This window comes from Armigeres subalbatus, chromosome 3 (genome assembly GCF_024139115.2).
Source record: "Armigeres subalbatus isolate Guangzhou_Male chromosome 3, GZ_Asu_2, whole genome shotgun sequence".
Lineage (NCBI taxonomy): Eukaryota > Metazoa > Arthropoda > Insecta > Diptera > Culicidae > Armigeres > Armigeres subalbatus.
In genome coordinates, this window is record NC_085141.1 from 151,851,049 (window position 1) to 151,872,921 (window position 21,873).

General features: G+C 39.6%; 1 protein-coding gene and 1 long non-coding RNA gene across 14 annotated transcripts in view; both read left to right on the top strand.

Moving 5' to 3' along the window:
* The window catches only part of LOC134220824 (ubiquitin carboxyl-terminal hydrolase 32), a 174,269-nt gene that overhangs the window by 11,032 nt on the left and 141,364 nt on the right, over window positions 1-21,873 (top strand). The gene's annotated exons all lie outside the window — the stretch shown is intronic.
* LOC134227772 (uncharacterized) lies at window positions 17,303-18,693 on the top strand. The gene is made up of 3 exons (XR_009983753.1): window positions 17,303-17,356; window positions 17,438-17,541; window positions 18,213-18,693. It is a non-coding gene; the product is annotated as an uncharacterized LOC134227772 (long non-coding RNA).

Sequence of the window (21,873 nt, forward strand, 5' to 3'; positions counted from 1 at the left end):
ATCGTTGACGGGCTACGACTTTGGCTCCTCTGGTTTTTGATCGCACTATCGCGGCTTTGGCTTCTCTTCGCTCCTCTATCTTTCTCCAGGTCTCATCGGTGATCCATTGTTTTCTCTGGGTGCGTAGTTCGCCCAGATTTTCTCGCTGGTGGTGATGAAGGCATTCTTGATGGCGGTCCATTGGTCTTCCACGCTGCCACCTTCCGGGATATCTGCAGCACGCGTCTCCAGTTCTTCAACGAAGGACCGTTTCACCGTGGCATCTTCCAGTCGGCGTGTGTTGAATCGTCGTCCAACTCTTTCCTCCTGCCGACGAATCCGCGCAATGCGCAGGCGTATTGATCAGACGCGCGGCACTACGTTTATTCCGTACATCAAGAAGGCTCCGTTTCCATTTTCGGCTGATGCAGATGTGGTCGATTTGATTTCCTGTAAAGCCGACACGGGAGACCCACGTGACCTTGTGAACCGGTCGATGAGGGAAGAGTGATCCCCCGATCACCATGTCGTTATTACCACAAAACTCTGCGAACAGCTCTCCTTTTTCGCTCATTTCTCCGAGACCATGGCGTCCCATAATGCGCTCATGGTTCGAGTTGTCGGATCCGATCTTCGCATTGAAGTCGCCCAAACAAATCTTGATATCACCCTTCGGAATTCTATCTACGACGGCAATGAGTTGACTGTAGAAGTTCTCTTTGTCTTGCAGATCGGCAGCATCGGTTGGAGCATAACATTGGATTATAGTAAGGTTTCGGACCCGTGTTCTAAATCTGGCAACGATTATCCTTTCACTTATAGGTTCCCACTTCATTAGCGCAGAGTGTGCCTGAGCGCTTAGTAGGAAGCCGACTTCGCGATGCCGTGGAGCGTGTTCCCCTCGTAAACCAGAGTATAGCAAAGCTTGTCCCGACGGCGTTCTGTGTTCTCCAAAGTTTGGCCAACGGACTTCACTCAGTCTTTACCCTGCTGGGTGTGTAACTTGCTACTGCACCAGGAAATCACCCACTGCTTTCATTGCACTTGGCGGAGGTATCGCCTTACTCGGATCACTGTTGGACTCTGACTGAAGGGAGAGCGATGCTTGGTTACTTGCTCATCATCAACACCAAGACGGCATTAACAGTATATAATGTAGAGTGGTATATAACAGGGCTGTCTCTCCCCACACACTGGGCTAGGCTTAAAACGTTCCATGTTCCTATTCGTGTCCGTTGTTTCGCGCTAAGAGTCGTCGCCGTAAAATCAGTCCGTATTCTTTCATTATCGGATTCTCGAACAAACTGATTTTTTCGGGAACAGTAGGTTGTTGGCCCAAGGTTCCCTATCCACCGGGATGGGGCTGCCATCTTAGGTATAGCTTCCGGGCAAGGATGTTAACGATCATTTAGTAGTTTGTCAATAACTCATTCCAGAAGCTGAATTTCAAAATATGTTGTATGGTGGACTTCTAGTGCGAAGGTTTCTCTACAACTCTGCCTAATGGTTCATTTTTTAAATTCCACTAGTAACGGAGTTATAGTTATAGTTTCAGTAACTTAGACTAAATGATAACAAAATTCCAATCATTTAGTTTGAGTTACTGCAACTAGCGCTCTAACACCGTTAATAGTTGAATTCTTATAACGAACCATTAGGCAAAGTTATGGAAAAGCCTTCGCACCAGAAGTCCACCATACAACCTATTTTGAAATTCAGTCTCTGGAATGTGTTGTTGACAAACTACTACATGATCGAACGCAAATTACTGAATGATCGTTAACATCCTTGCTTCCGGGGAATAGCATTTCATACTCAGCCGCTGGATGCCAGAACAGACGCTGTTGGAGCCGCACCTCCTTGGTGAACAAACGCTCGGTCAGTCGGGTCAAATTTGTTTAAAGTCCCACCCAACATCAGGACTAGGTTAGTGTGCTTTGAGCGGCACACGGTCGCTTTGATAGGGCCTGCTTGGGGACACATGCAGCTTTTTTATAGAAGTTCAACAGAGCCCACTGTCGAACCCCACCACATCCTAGGCAGACCCCACAGGACGCACCCTCTCACTCTAGCTGATGTCAGAAGGACTGCAGTGCGTACTCTGCATTAACAGCTAAGTGCGCTACCCTTAGCTGGCGGAAGACCCGTGGAAGCGTGAGTATTGGAACTTGTGAGCACGTAACTAAACGCTTAGTTTAAAATGTCAGTTTGAACAAATGTATGCTTCCCTGGAGGCGTTAATTTACGATTCGCCTTATTCTCGGCAAATGCTTAAGGTAACCTTTATGCGGATTCTATACTGCAATCATTGAACAGTTATGCGTATAATGGCAGTATTTTTAAATTTGTTTAAATGTTTTTTTTAAATGTGGATTTTAATTAGTGCGGGTGAATTCTTATTTAAAAAGAAAGCATCATCCAAAAAATATTTTAGTTACTAGATAAAGATTGTCGCTTCGGTTCCCTTTGTTCTGCTGTCCGAAACATGTGTGGTACATACCTGTCAAATCGTATGGATTTTCCTTCTTTGACATTTAGCTCCCCTATCCTCGCCAGCAAAAGATGTTCCGGACAGCGACGACAGCGACAATCTTTATCTAGTAACTAAAATATCTTTTCATCATCCACTTGTTTGCCATACTCCTGGCAAACACGTGATTTGAAGGCGTGTTTCAGGAAAATGCGTAAGTTTGAAGAATGTACCAGTTATTTGCCTCTTTTCCGAGCAAATGCGTGTTTTAAAAGAAGGAATCATCTATTCGTTAACTTTATTTCAGGCAAATTCGTGCTTCTCATCATTTACTCATTTTTAATTTTTCGAGCACGCACGCTTCAAAAAAAGGAGTAATATACCTTGTTGCCTTATTCCGAGCCAATACCGTAAAAAGAAAAAGTCATCTATTATTGTGCCTTATTTTATACAAACGCGTGCGTAGCACAACAAAATCATAAACTCATTCGTTTTATACCGGGAAAATGCGCTTTTTAAACGAAGAAATCATCGACATACTTGCCTTATTCCGGGAAAATCCGTGGGTCCCTATATGCCAAAAGGCCCATTGTATTTGAAACTATAGTTTCATCAAGACAAATGATTTTATGTACAATTGTATGCTCCTCTTCTTCTCTTCTTATTGGCATTACACTCCCCACTAGGACATTGCCGCCTCGCAGCTTTCATTCAGCACTTCTACAGTAATTAACTGCAAAGTTTATAAGCCAAGGTACCATTTTCGCATTTGTATATCATGAGGCTAACACGATGATACGTTTATACCCAGGAAAATCGAGACAATTACCCGTGCCGAGGGGATGCATGGCCGGGGGGTGAAATAATGATCTAGGCCTTTAACGGAGCCTGTGGGGTAGCTGGGCACCCTCCACAGTAATTGTCCCGCGTCATGCTGGGCTCTGGCGTGGTGGACCTCTTTTCCCCAGCAACTCGTGGGATCAAAATGGAAAACCAAGTCAATTCTTCAATTAGTGGTAGTAGTGTAGGCGACAACCCCTTCGCAAGGGTTTGGGTGGGTTGTTCAGGTGTCCGCCTAGGAGGCCAGAGGCAATAGTCGCAGCGCCAGCGTGGGTCACTTAACCATCTCCCAGACTCCGCCGGTAGAGGTTATAGACGGCCCATGGCTTGTGAAGGCAATTAACCGCAAACGCGATGGGCTTTCGGCCTTCGAGGTGGCGACGGAACAGCTGGACGCCATCATCGACTTTGCGTCATCGAAGCATAATATCAGTAAGGAACTCAGTGGCGACTCAGCCATCTTGGATTTTTGTATGGAATTTATGCTCGTTTGTTTACGCTTTGCACTGAAAATTTATGTTTCCCCCCCGTGCTGGTTATTCCCATCTACTGACGAAGTCGGATAACCTGTACATAAAAATAAAATCTTGCATACAACAGCGTCGCCGTCTCACATTGCATCCCAACTCGTTCAGCTGCAAAATTTGAACGAGCAAGTATTGTTCTGAAGCGGAACATGAATGAAGCAAACACTTATTCACACACACATTGTAGGCTCTCTAATTTCATTTGGTCCGTATAGGGAGATGCACGACATGAATGGCTTTTCGGTTCAACACATTTGGTTGAACGCACCCAAGGGGCTAGACTTTACTAAGGTGGCGCAGATCAGCGCTGCGTGCCACTAGTTCTCTCTTTTACTCTCCCGCTGATCTTATGCAACGCAAATAGTGACGTCACTATTTGCGTTGCATAAGAACAACGGGAGAAAGAAAGAGTCAACTAGTGGCGAGCTGCGCTGATCTGCGCCACCTTAGTAAAGTCTAGCTCATTGGAACGCACCCCCATGAAACGGCTGTCATCCACGAACAACTCGCCTGAAGCCAAAAACATGGTGCTGGATGTAAACATTGCCGGTTGAGCAATAAACACACGAAGTCAGAACAGTCGGATGCGAAAGCGGCATGTGTTGCATTGTTATTTAAATTATATTCAACGAGATGTATTGCAGCAATTTTCGTCGTTTATAATTGGCGCTTTGTTGTTGCATAAAGCAGAAAGATGATATTAAAAAAAAATCGCACGGTAAAACATACGAGGATATTTTTGAAACACTTCTCTGAAATTCTAGAGGCAATTTAATTAAAAACGGTGAACAGTACGGGGTAGGACTTTTCTTATCTTCTTCTTTATTGGCATTACATCCCCACACTGGGACAGAGCCGCCTCGCAGCGTAGTGTTCATTAAGCACTTCCACATTTATTAACCGCGAGATTTCTAAGCCAGGTTACCATTTTTGCATTCGTATATCATGAGGCTAGCACGATGATACTTTAATGCCCAGGGAAGTCGAGACAATTTCCAATCCGAAAATTGCCTAGACCGGCACCGGGAATCGAACCCAGCCACCCTCAGCATGGTCTTGCTTTGTAGCCGCGCGTCTTACCGCACGGCTAAGGAGGGACTTTTCTTATACTGTGTATTAATTATGATATCACGGAATAAAAATTGAAATTGAAATATTGTGTTTATTGTGCAGTACAAAACAAGACTAACTCCGTACTGCTTATCGTTTTTAATTAAATTGCTTCTAGAATTTTGAAGAAGTGTTTCAAAAATTTCTTCGTATGTTTTCCCGTGCGAATATTTTTGATTATCATCTTTCTGCTTCTTTTTCTTCATGCAACATCAAAGCGCCAATCGTCAATGCTCTCGCGGCGGTATGAACGGAGCTTAAAATAGGAAAGGTAACACTAGCGCCACCCAATCGGTAGAAGGCTCCAAGAGCCACATCTCATTTCAGGGTGGTGGTTGAACGTAGTTTCATTCCCTTCACATTTATGTGTCGAATCGAAACAGTGTTAGTGTGCCAGTAGATTTCATGGCGATACTGCTTCCACTGCTCTTCTATTTGAATGAATTTGGTCATTGACGGTTTTCTTTTATTTCATGCAGTTGGAGAACTTTGCTTGCAATCTAAAAAATTGAATTTGTTTCATAAGTCTTCGGAATTCGAAGAAAACAGTTTTAGGTTGCCCTAAAATCGTAAGTAAATTTGTTAGCACATAGAGTTTTATTTTTATTTTATATTCATTGGAACTCACAGATGGCTGCAGAACATTGTTTGGTAGATGAAATTTTGCAACGGCCATTTGCTTCTCGCACGGCTGAAGAAAGAATGTTTCTTGTAAAATGCCCAGTTCCTCGTCCATCTATGGAAATGTTGAAGTTGACATACAAACTGAAGGGAAAAGTAATGACGCGAAATTTGAATGTGTCGTCATATGATCACCTATGGCTTTGCGGTTCCACAAAATTGAATAAGCTGTTTTGTTGGCCATGTTTACTATTTCGGAATGCTAATGACAAAGGCGTATGGTCGAAAAACGGTTATAATGATCTGAATCACCTCACTGCATCCATTAAAACACATTCATCTTCAAAGGATCATATCAACAGTGCTTTTGCTTTGACAACGTATGGGCAGCAAAGAATTGATGAAGCTCTCGATCATTGTCGCCATTTGGCCAAACCGGCATAATGAAGAGGTAACGAAGAACAGGAATGCACAATGGTCGGATTCGTCAAATTTCACGACATAAATCGATAACTCGAAAACCATCAGTGCTAGAGTTTTGACGTCTTCAGAAGAAATGATCTACAAGAAGAGATCTATTTTTGGTGTAAGTTGCCATTAGGGTGGCCCTTCGGTGAAATTTTTTGGAAATGTATTTTTTTACCCTTTTGAGTTAGGAGTTCATATAATTCTACAAAGTTGTAGAAAATTTAATTCTGAGCATTTTTGCTTAATAAACATTTATTTTATCTCATATAGGTGATGTTTTATGACAAAATTACTAAATTTAGATAGGGTGGTCCCGAAAAAAATAGTTTTTAGCTTCCACTTTCATCAATTCAGAATATTTTCAAAAACTGTCTTAGCATCGCTTCACGGTCTTTGGATGGCGCATCTTTTGGTTACATAAGATGGTTGATAGCTTCATTTTCAAGCATATTATAAGCGTTTTTTCATGAAAAAGTGATATTTTTCTGAGCATTCGACTTCAGCTAGTAGCAAATATTAGCAAAAATTTCAATCGTAATCTGAAAGTATACATGCAGGCCCATCAAATCCATGGTATTTCATTTGTCCATCTTTGTCCACTTTTGTTTGATAAACATATTAGTTTTTGTATGAAAAATCAGCTATTCGATGGGAAACACATATACCGTATCTCTGATTTTCGCAATATTCGGTAGAATCATTCTTTTTCGAAAATAAATAAACTCACTTTTTAATTTTGTCCGATTTCGATCCAGGGTGGTCGAAAAAATCAACATTTTTGAAAAAAATATTTTTTCAAAACATAATTTTTGAACTACTGGACCAAATATCAACGTTCATGGAATCTCATGTAGTCATTTGCAACCCTCACTAAGAAATTGTGAAAATGAAATTATTCTGCGAATAAGCCATGAAAAACCAACTTGAATTTTATGATTTTGTATTTCGCTCCAAAAGTAGCGCTCTTGAGCATTTATTTCATGAGAACACCTTGAAAATCGTTCCAGTAGTTAAAATGTCGAAATGATTTTTTCGACTTCTTTTTTACACGAGTTGATTTAAATATTTTAGATAAAGAACGATTCTTTGTGGGCTTTGTGGCCGTGCAGTTACCGCCGTCAATAGTCTAGAGGCATGGACTATGGAGCGTGGGCTCGATTTCCGCCTCGGTAAGAAGGAAACTTTTCGTGATCGAAAAATTCTCCACCGGTCCACTGGGTATTATGTGTCCTGTCAGTTGTCTAGGTGTTAAGTGTTCAGTCTGTACGACCCCTGGTCGAAGACGGTGTTCTTGTCTTTTATTCTACTTATTCTCTGTCTTTTATTCACCCTAATTTTTCGTACAAAAATAATACTACCATCAAACAAAAGTGGACAAAGATGGACAAATGAAATACCATGGATTTGATGGGCCTGCATGTATACTTTCAGATTACGATTGAAATTTTTGCTAATATTTGCTACTAGCTGCAGTAGAATGCTCAGAAAAATATCACTTTTTCATGAAAAAACGCTTATAATATGCTTGAAAATGAAGCTATCAACCATCTTATGTAACCAAAAGATGCGCCATCCAAAGACCGTGAAGCGATGCTAAGACAGTTTTTGAAAATATTCTGAATTGGTGAAAGTGGAAGCTAAAAACTATTTTTTTCGGGGCCACCCTATCTAAATTTAGTAATTTTGTCATAAAACATCACCTATATGAGATAAAATAAATGTTTATTAAGCAAAAATGCTCAGAATTAAATTTTCTACAACTTTGTAGAATTATATGAACTCCTAACTTAAAAGGGTAAAAAAATAATTTTTTTTAAAAAAATCACCGAAGGGCCACCCTAATGACAACTCACACCAAAAATAGATCTCTTCTTGTAGATCATTTCTTCTGAAGACGTCAGAACTCTAGCACTGATGGTTTTCGAGTTAACGATTTATGTCGTGAAATTTGACGAATCCGACCATTGTGGAATGGGATGAAAACTCTTTTGGAGGTGACATGTTTTCTTAGGTCACATGGTTTGGCGTTCTGTGGACACGACGAGACAGCTGATTCGGTGAACAGAGGAAACTACAAATATTTTTGTAGTATTATCGCTATCAAGGACCCTGCATTTAAAGAATTCATTGACAGCAAGGTATTCAGTGGAACATCTGGAGGCATTCAGAATGAATTAATTGACTGTATCGGAGAAAATATGCTTAATGTGATTAAAAAGGAGGTAATTGAAGCAGATTTTGGATCAATAATGCTAATAAGTTCACTGACTCTGCACGATTATCTCAACTTTCATGTGCCTTGTGCTACGTCAAGTCTGATAGTAAATATGAAACTATAGTGTATAATAAAATGCTTAACCTAAACAAAATAACTTAACAGAAACACCGGTTGAACGACTCGTTGGGCTGGTGGATGTCAGTAATGACAAAACAGCAACAGCTCTGGCCGCACAAGTTGATGAAATCGCTTCTTCCTTTGGTCTTACTGCTGACAAATTAGTAGCACATACATATGATGGGGCTGCTGTCATGTCTGGTGATAAGCACGGCGTACAACGGCTAGTCAAACAACGGTTCCCGAAGGCAGGATTTATCCATTGTCGTGCCCATGTTTTGAATTTGGTACTCCTCCATTCTTGATCTAATAATAAGAGGACTGCCAGATTTTTCAATACGATTTCATCTCTTGCGTCTTTCTTCTCCCAGTCACCAAAGAGAAATAGTAAGTTGCAGGAGTTCATGGAAACAAAACTTCCAAGTGTTTGTAAAACTAAATGGTCATACAATTCTCGTATGATCAAGGTGGTTGACATAAACTATGATGCGATATGCGCCTGTTTGTTGGAGATTTACATGGGAGAAAATGAATTTGATGCCGATTCCTACACTGCAGCTAGAGGTCTCCACGGATTTTTGATGGAATTTAACACAGTTTTTTTGCTGAAGATTTTTGCCAAATTTTTTTCGCACACTGATGTTCAGATTCTTCAAACGAAGGAGCTTGATATTGTAGAATGTGTCAGAAATGTCAAGGTATGTCAAACTTCCATCAAAGAAGATCATTTCAGCAGTATTTCAAAAGAGGCAACAATAGTGACTGCTGAGAAGAAAGTTGACATGTCATCGTGTCGTCAGCTGTATGATGCCGTCATCGAGAAGGTTTCTGATGAAATGTCCAATAGATTTGATGGTTTAGGCGAGTATGAGTATCTTGGACTATTGAACTACCAAAAGTTTGAGTGTTTTAATGCAAGTTTCCCGACTAAAATGGTTAAGATGCTTATTCAGCAACATTCCTTCGATGAAGCAAAATTGTGCAATGAGCTGACAGTGTTGTATTCTCGCGCGGAGCTCAGAGGACTGAACATTAAAGAAATAATTTTGATGATCGTTGAGAAAAGTTTGAGCCAAACTTTCTCAGAATGCTTGAGATTGGCCAAACTGATCTTAACGATACCCAACACAACAGCTTCTGTGGAACGATCGTTCTCGGTTTTGCGTCGTGTAAAGAATTATCTTAGATCGACAATGGGACAAAAACGATTGTTTTCTCTCATGCTGATAGCCGTGGAAAGTGAGCTCTTGAAAGACATAAGCAAACACCCAATGTTTTATGATGACGTAACGAATGCATTTGCGAAAAAATGTGAGAGAAGAATTCCTTTGTTGTATAAGTAGGTTTAAGATAATAATGTCGTTTAATAAATACTCTTGAAATAAAAAAAAGTTGAACAGGTACTCAATGATGCCACGCGACGCCCCTGAAGGAACTCAAGAGGAGCTTGCTGAAACTTCAAAAGTCGATGCTGGACGCCAAGCTGGAGAGGGCGGTCGGGACGGCCAACTGTAAACCCGTGAAATCCGTGGAGTCGAGGTCTACCCAGACTGAGGCCCAAGGATTCGCGGACTCGGGCAAGGTCGAATCGACCGAGGGTGTGCCAGCGAATACGGTGTTGCCAAAGTCTACCCAGACTGAGGCTCAAGTATTTGCGGGCACGTCGGGGGTGACTGCTCTAACGGAGCAGACACAAAAACGGGGGAGACAGTCTCCAGGGGATGAGCTCCCTGAGGCCGCTCCAAAACGCGAAGGGTTACTACCCTGAACAAGGGTAGTGGGGCTGGGAAGCTGAACCCCGGCCAGGTACCTCCAAAACCGGGGGAGGAAGGACCTGGAAATGACGGAGTGACGACGATGAGGAGTGACGTCAAGCTCGGTGAACTCGGCGCAATAAGACGTACCCGGATGGGCGAGATGATCCTCGAGCTGAAGCGTCTCGCAAAAAGGCGCCGCCTACAAGAAGTTGGCGGAGGAAGTCCTAGGCGAGACGGTCAAGGTGAGGGCACTCACGACGGAGGTGAATCTAAGGGTTAAAGACCTGGACGAGATTAACGAAGTCGAAGAGCTCGTCACGGCACTGCGGCGACAGTGTGAAGTGGAGACGCCCATCGCAGCCGTCCGGCAGGGACACAGGTAGCATTGGTTCGGCTATCTGCAGCGGACGCCTCCAAGGTAGTCAAGTTAGGGAGCGTCAAGGTGGGATGGGCGGTATGCCCTGTGGGCATATACGAGCAAACCGAAGTTTGCTTCAAGTGCCTGGAACCGGGGCACAAGCAATGGGACTGCAAAGGCCCTGACAGAAGCAATCTCTGCCGACGCTGCGGATTGGAACGACATAAAAGCACAATGCTGCACAAACCCTCCCAATTATTTGATTTGTTCCAGCAAAGCTGTGAACAGCAAGCACCCCATGGGGGGTTCGATGTGCCCGGCGTTTAAGCGTGAGGCTGCAAAATCACAGTGCAGGTAATGCAGCTGGCTTGCTCGACCTCGCCCGAGTGTTTGGTGTGCGCAGGTTTAGAGGAAACGGCGGAACACGTGTTGTTCGTGTGCCCACGTTTTCGCGAAATGCGTGACCACATGCTTGCCACATGTGGCCTGGACACTACCCCGGACAACCTAGTTCGGAGGATGTGTGAAGATGAAGTTGGCTGGAACGCCGTTTTATCGGCTATCGCCCAAATCGTCTCGAAGCTACACAGAAGGTGGCGCGTGAACTCAAGGATGGCTAGTTCAGGCGCAAATAAGAGGTGGTCCAAGAGATCGGAGTCGGCTTCATGGGTCATACCGGTGGTCATGCTCTGTGGTCGAACTCGATCCTTTTATCGAACAAGTGGTCGCGGGAAGAACGACATGGTATCGTCGCTTTCGCGGCGTCGGTCAACCGGGCGGGTTCCGAGCCCGAGGACGGAAAGGGGTCCTCGTCAAGGCTGGGGCAGGCGTAGGCACCGCGTTGGCAAGTCCCTCTGTGTTGGCGAATAGGCCCTGTCGCAGAGAGGTCAATTTGGGGTGCACGCGGCATTATCATTCTTGATACCAGTCGTGCAGAGGGAAGCAGGCGCGAAGTCGACCCTTCCCACTTTCCGAGGACATAGGGCGTGGTAAGGCCACCTGGAAAGCCGGCAATGCGCTGGCACGATACCATGATGTTCTTCTAAAAAAGCGAGTCACGATGTTCGGTGCTGCAAGGATACGCAGCTAACCTCGAGGGTGCGTTGTGCACTGGCCCCTCTTTGAAGCATTACTTTCTGGTTGGACCGAAGGGACTATGGGCTTGGCGGCAATGGAAACGGTATAGCGGGTCGGGGATGTAGTCCTGCCTCCCTCGTTTGCTGTTGGAGGTGGTCCCTAACCCCGCACTTCCTGAACAACCCAGGATGTCTGTTGAGCAGATTCCCCCTCCATTGCTTAGGAAGAAAAAAAAAACACACATGCAAACATACACACAAACAGACATCACCTCAATTCGTCGAGCTGAATCGATTGGTATTTAACACTATGGGTCTCCGAGCCTTCTATCAAAAGTTTGGTTTTGGAGTGAGCATATAGCCTTTACGTATACTTAGTATACGAGAAGGGCAAAAATGGGATAATGGAAAAATGGTAGTATAAAATCTGGAGCATTGTTAAATATGTAAAATCAGAAAAACGAAGTTTAACCCTTTCCTTCCCATGGTAGAGCTCCATCAAATTTTGCATCTTCCAACATTCATCGAATTATTTCAACAACAAAAAGCAGTATTTAGCACAACTTTATGATTTCATTAGGCTACAAATATAATCAATTTTGTGTAAAAATAGTGAAACTATTGAAAACAATCAAGTAACTATTGATTTACAATCAAAAACTTTTTTTTTCGTTTTCCACAAATTTTAGCTATGCCAAACATCTTTTGTTCTAGCATTTTTTTCAAAGGCGATTCCTTCCCATCGAAATCTTTGAAAAAAGTCGTGGGAAAGAGAGGGTTAAGGCTCTGTCTCATTTGGACAATTAAACTGAAATTAAACTTAAAAGTGACATTTCAATTATTATCAAATAACCCTGCTCGCAGAGCAAGATTACTTTTGACAGATATCAAATCATTTTGCATCGATGTCTTATTGGAATTGCTGGGTAGCACCAACCATTCTTATGATTGGGTTATTTGCTAATTTTCGAACTGTCACTTTTAAGTTTAATTCTCCAAATAAGACAGGGCCTAAAATATTTTAAGTTCTTAACTGCCCTTTTCGCATAAGCGTCCCATGTCGGTTTTCTTCAACTTGAGTAATATGCCGTTGAATTTTTCAAACTCGTTTTACATGGAGAAATACAAAAAATCTAATAAATCGATAAAACCTCGAATCTTCCTACAAATTTGGCATAATATTCTTTATCTCTATACTTTGCTATGGAACTATTAAATGGACCATAATTATTTTTATTTTTTGTGCAAAAGTGTATCAAAGTCTGGAATGTGACTGTTATGCGAATAAATAGCAAGATGGGACAACACAAGTGGGTTTCGATTTTCAAATAGCGGGGTGGAAATACTTATCTAATCTTCCGGTCAATGTCATCATATAGTGCATGTACTCCTGTTCCTGTATATATACGATTGTGATGCATCACCCAAGATTTTTTTAAGTACAGGTTTTTCGACTTCGTCAGTAGATGGGAATAACCAGCGCGGGGGGGAAACATACATTTTCAGTGCAAAATGTAAACAAACGAGCATAAATTCCATACAAAAATCCAAGATGACTGAGTTGGGGATATTGACAAGTCGGATAACCTGTACATAAAAAAAATCTTGGCATCACCAGTGCTACGATGTGCACGTATTACCTGGCAATCTAACTGCATTGATTGTCTCCCTTTTCAGAATTCTCAATAAGATTCCGTTGAAATATCACAAATGATGGTAATTGTTTGTGGAAAGGGAAAGAAAAGTGCAGTGGGTACCGGCCAAGTTCCCCCTGGCGGTGCTAAAATGATAAGCGGGAATAATACATAATTCCATTTAAATCCTTTAGTATCAGTAGTGATTAGCACACGTTATTATTTTATGTAGGGGGCACGCATGGAACATATTTTTCAACGCGGGTGTCAGGCGGCTAACCAATGCTCGACCAAAATAGTAAAATTTAGCTAGAATATTTTATTTTGTTTGATTGTTTTTATTTTATTTTTATTTTTGCCATCAAATGATTAGGAGCTTATGTTCAGCATCACATAACGCAAGAGAGGGTAAAACTCTGCGTTGCATAAATAGAACAGTTTAGGATGTCCCCGATTCGGTGCATTGTTGCACTGTCGTGTGGAGCATGATTGTCCCCTGTCGTTTATGGCGGTGTCGTTCCCGCACCTATGATGGCTTGGCTTGAACAAATCATTTTATATAATGGCTGGTCATGTTAATAATTCATTCTAGTTCTCAAATCTTGTGGTAGATACTTCTGGAGACTGTCAAGGCGGTGGGAGGAATATTGCCTATGAGTGGCAGAGGCGGCTGTGCTCGGGGTTGCAGTATGGTGAAAGCAGTTTCGGGACAGTTAGGATTTAGTTTTCATACTTAAGAGAATATCTAGAATAATATTATATTTTGATGTGCAATAACAATGCCAACCTCCATTTTTTAATCACGAGCTTTACTGCCGCTAACCGCAAGTCGAGCAAATCTGTAAAAACGTGCAAATGAGAAAAATGCTTGCAAAGTTTTTGTAATTTTTTGCGTCAAAAATTGTGTATAAGCAATTTTGATAAGCTCTAAACGTCACAGACCAAAGATTGTTTGAATATTTAATGGATCATAGTGGCTAGGAAGTGAAAAATTCATTTGCCGTGTTGGAAATCGCAATGTGATTGACTTGCTATTACTTTTCATCTTAATAAGAAAAGTAACCGCAAGTCAGTCACATTCCGTCGAGCAAAGCTTAAATTTGTAAAAAAATATAATGCTCTAACATCAAACACGGTGAAGCATGCAATCTGAATATTTTGAAACTCTTGGTTGCTTATAAAATCCACATCGCAGATTTTCCTGATATCGTGATGGTAGTCTGTTATAGGCATAATATAATGTCGGTAATGTAGTATCGATATCAAAACTCAACAAGTATTTCTTTCCGCAACAATATGAAAGTGTTTTATTTTCCGCTTAAAAATGAAGGAAAACTTATATGCTACATACCGAAAACTTTTCTACAAAGTTTTACTAGTAACAAAGTTATTCAAACTAATTATTTCAAAATTAAATTAAGGTCTAACTGATAATCGTTGAGGTTTCCGTGATTTTAAAGAAAGTATTCTTTTCCAAAAAGGCTACTGACAGTCCGGAAGGATTTATAATCCAAGATTGTTTAGAGGCTCAAGAATAAAGAATGTTTAGAGGCTTTCCAGGAAATTAAATGTTTTGATGATTTTATAGGGTTCCTTAAGGTTCAAATGTCATACATCAAATCGACTTCTTTTTCTTGCTGTTCGCTTCTTTTTTATTGCGGAGAGCCTACTCATTCGCTCAGATCTGATTTTGTACAAAGTACACAAACATTTCAAAAGGTATCAAACTCTATATATTTCCACAAAATATAAACGTCCTTTTCAATACCTGTACAGCGCACAGATTACAGTGATACGCATAAACAACCTCAAACATGCATCTGAGCTTGATTTGTTGTGCATCCTTCTCCTAATTACACAATTTCCTACATGCATTTTTCATGAATGTAAAATTATGATGCAGTTGACTACCTTGTCAAATGTTCGTCCAGATTCAATGGATTGTTTACATGACCATATGATCGGTCTTCTCTCTGTGTACATGAAAAGTGATGCCGTTTTAGCATTACATTATTATTTTAGCATTACATTACATTATCAACACTTGAATTATGAAAAAATTAAAACCTGCGTTGCTTATGAATGCTTGCGTTTTTACAGTTCTAGCTCACATCTAATATTTAGTGTCAATATATAGCATGAAAAGCATCATTTTCATAGATTATTGCTTGATGTTTACGTACATATTCGAGAAAACAAGCATAACATATAGAACAAATCAACACGCAACACTGAACGATGATTTTCGAGTATCTGCAAAGTATAAGAGAGCGTGAGAGTAAATCGACGGTTTCCCCTCCTGGAAAAATATTTTTTCAACTTTGCAATATTTTCTGCAAAAGGCAGTTTTTTCAAATAATATTACGAAATTCATCCAAATGAAGCATCCCACGGATGTATTGAAGTCACCACTATATGTTGATGTAGTTTAAAAACAAGAGTGCTTTCCCGATTCAGCTGGGGAATGCATTTTCCTCCTCAGTGGGCGGATTTTTTTCCTGGGGGTGGTACAGCACGTGGCTGTTTTCTTGTCAATTACTGGATTACGGTAATTTGGGCCTTAAAGTTATTGAATATTTTCAGGAAGTACGCAATAGCTTCTTTTAAAAATATTACTGGAATCTCGAAAGAGTGTTTGAAATTCTATATAAATGATAAAATGTAAAACCAAAATCATCCATAAGTCCACATATCTTGTCCGAAATAAGACCCGGAACAATAGAGCATTCTTGAACGGTCATAAGATCTCTAAGCGTAACGATCCATATACATTTATGAGGATTTCTGAAAGTTAATGATCATTTCTTGAAAATAGCTGCTTTGATTTTCTCTGCTTCATGATAATAGTCTGAAGGATGTACCTCATGCTTCTTAGGAATCCCGCCATGTCATTTCCGCTAGTTGTCATTTTGTCCCACCCATGTTTTGGCACGTTGACGCGTCTGTAAGCACGGCTTTCATTGGTTTTCGCATTCATGAGAAGCTGAGAATACAAATAGTAGTTATTTTATTGTAAATGATTTTATTAGCTGATCAATCTGTTGATAAAATCATTCTCAGATTTCAAATTGTGCTCACCGAGCAAACTCATTTGCGATTTTAAAGGATAGCATCGCGACTCATATGAATAACATTCGAAAAAAGGATTATTGCGCCTTATTCTCATCATCCAATTTTATTGGGCAAGTGATAACAAACAACGCGTAAATATACCAAAGCATTGAAGTAAATCAGTTCGAAATCCAACTCATTATCTGGGTGAGAAATTAGAATGATTTCACAATAGTAAGTTTGTTGTTTATTAAGTAAAATAGGAAGTAAACATCACCTTAAAAAATCTTTAATTTCATACCGTCTCTAAGACGAATTAAGTACTCTCCATTTAATTCCACCAGTTAATTTTTGATATCTTTGCAAAGATATCGAAAATTAACTGGTGGAATTAAATGGAGAGTACTTAATTCGTCTTAGACGGTTGAATACATTCCACTAAAAGAGCTTTATATATATTTTTCTTTAATTTCATAACCAAAACTTATTCAAAAGAACGTTTGCTATATGTAGCGTGCAAGTTTCAACACGTTTAATTGGAAATCACTGATGCGACAGTGAAACGATGGAGATAGCATACTTAGTGCAACGTATATTCCTCACACTTATTTTTTTTCGCCGAGGCCGGCAAAATAAATTGCCGAGAATCCAACAGCTGATATCTCGGTAAAAATCTCGGTGAAAGTTCGAATTACCGATTGGTCGTAAAATGTTCGACACTACCCAGCTGTCAAAATTTACCGTGCAGTTCGGTAGTGCGTCCCGCATAGAAATAAATTGTAGACTGAATGGGTAAAATTATAAGTTTTCCATTCGGCATGTGATCATTATAAGCTGTACGATTCGTGTACAATAATATCATTAATATTTTTATCGACCTAATCATATATAATTATTGACAGATCATACATGTGATAGTGATGATTACCAGAATGGGAAATGAAAAATAATCTGTGGGAAAAAAATCATACATGATATAATTTCATTACCCGACTGCATACAATGAAGTTTTTCCGAGGTTTTTTGATTTTCAGTGTAATAAATTTGTGTGACATTTTTGCCAAAACAGTTTTCTTTCGATGCCGGTGAAGATCTTGCAGGGGAACCCAAAACTTAAACAGCCAATGCATGTAAGTAGTAGCTTTATTATATCTATATAAAAAGAAAAGGGAATCTTTTATTAAATTTCTCCCATTTATGTTTATTTCCAGAATCATCGAGTTTCATCGAATACGCGGGAAGACTTAACAGTAATTTCACCGCCTAGTATGCCGGTAATACACCACTTCGAAGAGCGCTTGTGAATCTTGGGAAGGTAAGAATCTGTAACAACCTTCGGTGTTCCGCGTGTAGAACTTTAAGACTCAGAAACGGCAAGCAGAACGGAAACGTCTGCGTACGTTTTGACTGTTTTCGCATGGAAATACTTTCTAAACATACGCAAACGTATCCATTTTACTTGGTTCTTATCGTCGATCTAAAGCATTGATTGAACAGTATGCTAAAGATTGTGTCAGGATGCCGGATGGAGATTTCCGCACGAAGGATACGGTTGCGTTGCGTTTGACAGAAATCTATCAAACGCATCCTTGTATTGCGGCATGACCTATCGCTTCCAATTATTGGACCGATGTCAGTTGGTAGTGATTGGTCCCTTAGATGTTATCCATACCTCCATTCTGCTCATAATCTTTGGTATATTTTAAATAACTTTTTACTAGGTACTTCACATGAGAGCAAGAGTGGTGCATATCTTGAAAAACAAAAGAATGTTAAGAATAGATATCCATCAGCTGCGCCCCAGACTGCGACTAAACAGACCAATTGAAATTTATGTACAGTATTATTTCATCTGCCACTAAATCAGTCGAATTTGTACTCCTATTATGGTAGAACAAGAAGAAAGCATTATCGCGAATATATCATGATTCATGATTCCCATTATATTCCCACTAAATGGATTAATTCTTTAAATATAATTCACAGGTAAAGTTGTTAACTGTACATCCGTACACTAAAATGATCCTGAAAACGCGTATCAAAGTATCCCACCTTCCACCTTCGATAATGGAGGAGACCGTGACAAGATCATCCGTTCACTCTAGGTACTATTAGACGAATATTGTTCTTGACTGCTATTAATGAATTCCTCAATTATTTTGAGAAAATATATAAATAATCTTAAAAGATCGTACACTCAGGAAAATCGACACATACTTTATGGCAAAAATCCATGTATTTTGAAATATGCATATCATGTGTCGGCACATACTTAATTGCATTTAAATACACACATGGATACTATGACCCACATGGATAGTATGTGTAAACACTCATGCAATGCATGTGGGCGCATGGAATATATGTGTCGAAACTATGGAATCCATTTCGCTACCCCCATTGCAAAAATCCATGTGTGAACTCATGAATATAATGCGGACTTTTCTGTGAGTGTAGAGAAGCTATATAAGGCAATAAACGAAAATAAATGAAAAATAATAGAACATATTTATAGTGTTGGCTTATTATTGACTTTTTAACTGAAAAAAGAACGCAAATGTAAAATTTACACCATAGAGAGTGGTTAAATAATATACATAGTATAATACAGTAATCGTATAATTAAATGATTATCGTACAGCGTTTGATTTGGATTAACAGTCGAATCGTCAAAAAATCGTACTATTGATCGTTTTTGTAGAATATTATCAAACACCGAATGATCGCATGAAACAAAATTGAAGATAAACTAATTATTCATGGTAAAATTGCTTTGCAAAAATACATGGAAAAGTTGATGTTTTTGAATGGTAACGATACTTAACAACCCATTCAATGTATCATCCAAAACCCAAATATTATAAGGGCTATCGTAAATATCATTCATGCTATAATTAACGTACGGTTTTTCGTATGATTGCATAAGACATTCAACAATAATTTTCTATACTTCAAAAACGATAAGTTGAAAAATAGTTGTATAATTTCATTTTATTCGGGGTTGCCGATCAATTCGGTAAAAGGATTTGCCGAAATTCCGTGAATAATTATTCTTATTTATTTTCAGATGAATCAAAACAAAAATAAAAAGCGTTTATCAATACGGAAGTAGATTTTATTTTTGATCGTTTTTGTGTGAAAAATGATATATGGAAATGCTAAATGAAACCTGATTTGCCTACCAAAGTGAACAGGATTTCTATTCTCTCTGGCAGCCATTGCATGTTATTGTTCCACGATTCCATATAAAACAGGATCCGAGACAGGACCAGTCAGTAGGTTCCTGTTCATTCCAACGATGTTTAACGTTTTTATTTGTAACCTCCTTCGTATCTCTGTTATTTTTTGTTTGAATTAGAGCTGGAGCTGAAATGAATACAGACATGACTTTCATTATTTCCAATGTTAAAATCGACGTAAAATGTTGTGTGAATTTTCAACAGATTATAGTGTCCTGACCGTACAAGAAATTGAAATCAGAATGAATACTTACAAAAAAAATTTAAAGATGAAAATTCTATTTTTCCATTGCCCTTGCTTCTTCACGTTTTTTTTACAGAGCACGCTAGAGCTTCAATCTTTGACAGATGGGTTTGCCGAAACTCAGTCAAACTTAGAACTACCGATGACGATGGCAAACTTGACTGCCGAGTTTCAGTAACTTATGTAGACGTCATATTTATTGACGAGATATCAGTAAAAATAAGGTTTTACGACCATGTTCGTCAATTTATTTTACCGAGATGAAAATAGTCTTTTAAGTGTGCTCTATGCATCAATCTTCATTCATCTTCAAATTCAACCTAACTTCCAACCACAACATCAGCTTAAATTTTAAATGTTTTCACAATTTTCTTCCGCATTTTTCTTTTGAAATGATTTGTTGTTTTTTTAAGAAGTGTTCTGAGCACATGTATTGAACAAATATGAACAATATGTATGACATTTTAAAGGGAATATTCTTTTACTCGATGTGACTGACTTGCGGTTACCTTACCATATGGGACAATTTGACTTGGTATTTTTTGCCACTTTTCTAGAACAAACATCTCGCATGGAATAGCTTAACGCATAGTACATGTGAAAATAAAGTAAAAAATGATAATAACTCAAAACTGTCAAAAATTCAGATGTGCTCGACTTGCGGTTAGCGGCAGTTTATTAGTAGCATAGGTTATCAGTACTCGTAATATACTTAATACGGTGGGCACGCTTGGAACACATTTTTAACTCAAGTTCGACCAAAAGAGTAAAATTTAATTGATTTATTTTAATTCAGTTTAATTATTTTAATCTTTCAGCGTCAAATGGTTAGTTATTTGTTCCTCCACCCCTCCCTGCTCCCTCCTTTTCTATTTTATGTTTCCAAACAAACAACGTGATCATTCTAATCCCAAACTGCACGTACCTCTATCATATCAATCTACATAGCTTCTTCGACAATCACCAGAAAACGGATTTCAATCACTTCCCCATCTACCATAAGTATAAATCATCTAAGCTATAACAAACTCTATCGTAGCGATCCCGAACTGTCTAAAACATCTATCATGAACATAAACACAATTGTTTCTATCTCTACAAACAATTCTCTAATAAATAGGTTCTATAGCAGTCGCTAGAGCCGGAAACGGTCAACAAGCCGTTCCACATTCTCCTATCCTCCTATCTTCTATTCTCTCTATGGGTCTGAATCAGAGGACGGGACGCTCGAACCTACCAATCAGTGGATGGAAAGGTCCGTTGTGATAAAGGGTCTATCACAAGCCTCGGATAACCTGGAATAAGTTTTCCACGAGTCGAGTTCACATTGACTTCATGAGTTCTATATATTAATCGTCACGTTGAAAATTTAAGCCAGCAGTGTAAACGTATTGCCTAGTGTCATACAACGTAGATTGGCCACGGCCCGGGGATACGTTGAGTATAACAAGAATTACAAGATGGGACAACACAAGTGGATTTCGATTTTCAAATTTCTAGTACAAAGCCTATTATTTTAGCAGTTTTTCTAAAAAAAGATGTTATTTTAAGCTTATTCCTGGAAGAAAATCAAAATCGTCAAAAATCGACATGGGACTCTTATGCGAATCGCGGCAGTTAACCACTTAAAAAATTTTACCGTTTGCAACAAATGGCTGTTCAGACTGAACCCTCATATAAGACAACAGACAATACCGAGTAAACCGAGTGAAAAATGTTTCGCTCATCGAAGAGTTTCTACGACTGGATCGGGAATCGAACTGATACTACACAATACGCTCAGACAACCAGCGCATGCGGTTAGCGGCCACAAGTTCTAGATTGTAAAACATTACTTATTTCAAAAATATTCGAAAATTTCAAAGGTTTTGGGGTATTTGTTGCTATAAAACCGTGTAGTTTGCATCATACTGGGTGTTGTAGGTTGATAGGAGAAAAATCGTTATTGAAACGATTTGATTCACTGCCAAAATATACATATAATGCATAAGGTGTCCTGGATTGGCCCAAGAAAAATTTGGTGATTTTAGTATAATTGTATGGTCTTGCGATGATTTTTAATAAGGGAAATGAAAATAAAATCTTGTTCATCTATATATCCTGTTTTCTGGGGAACGGTATATTCTGGGGAATGGTACATTCTGGAGATTGGTTTTCTGGGGAA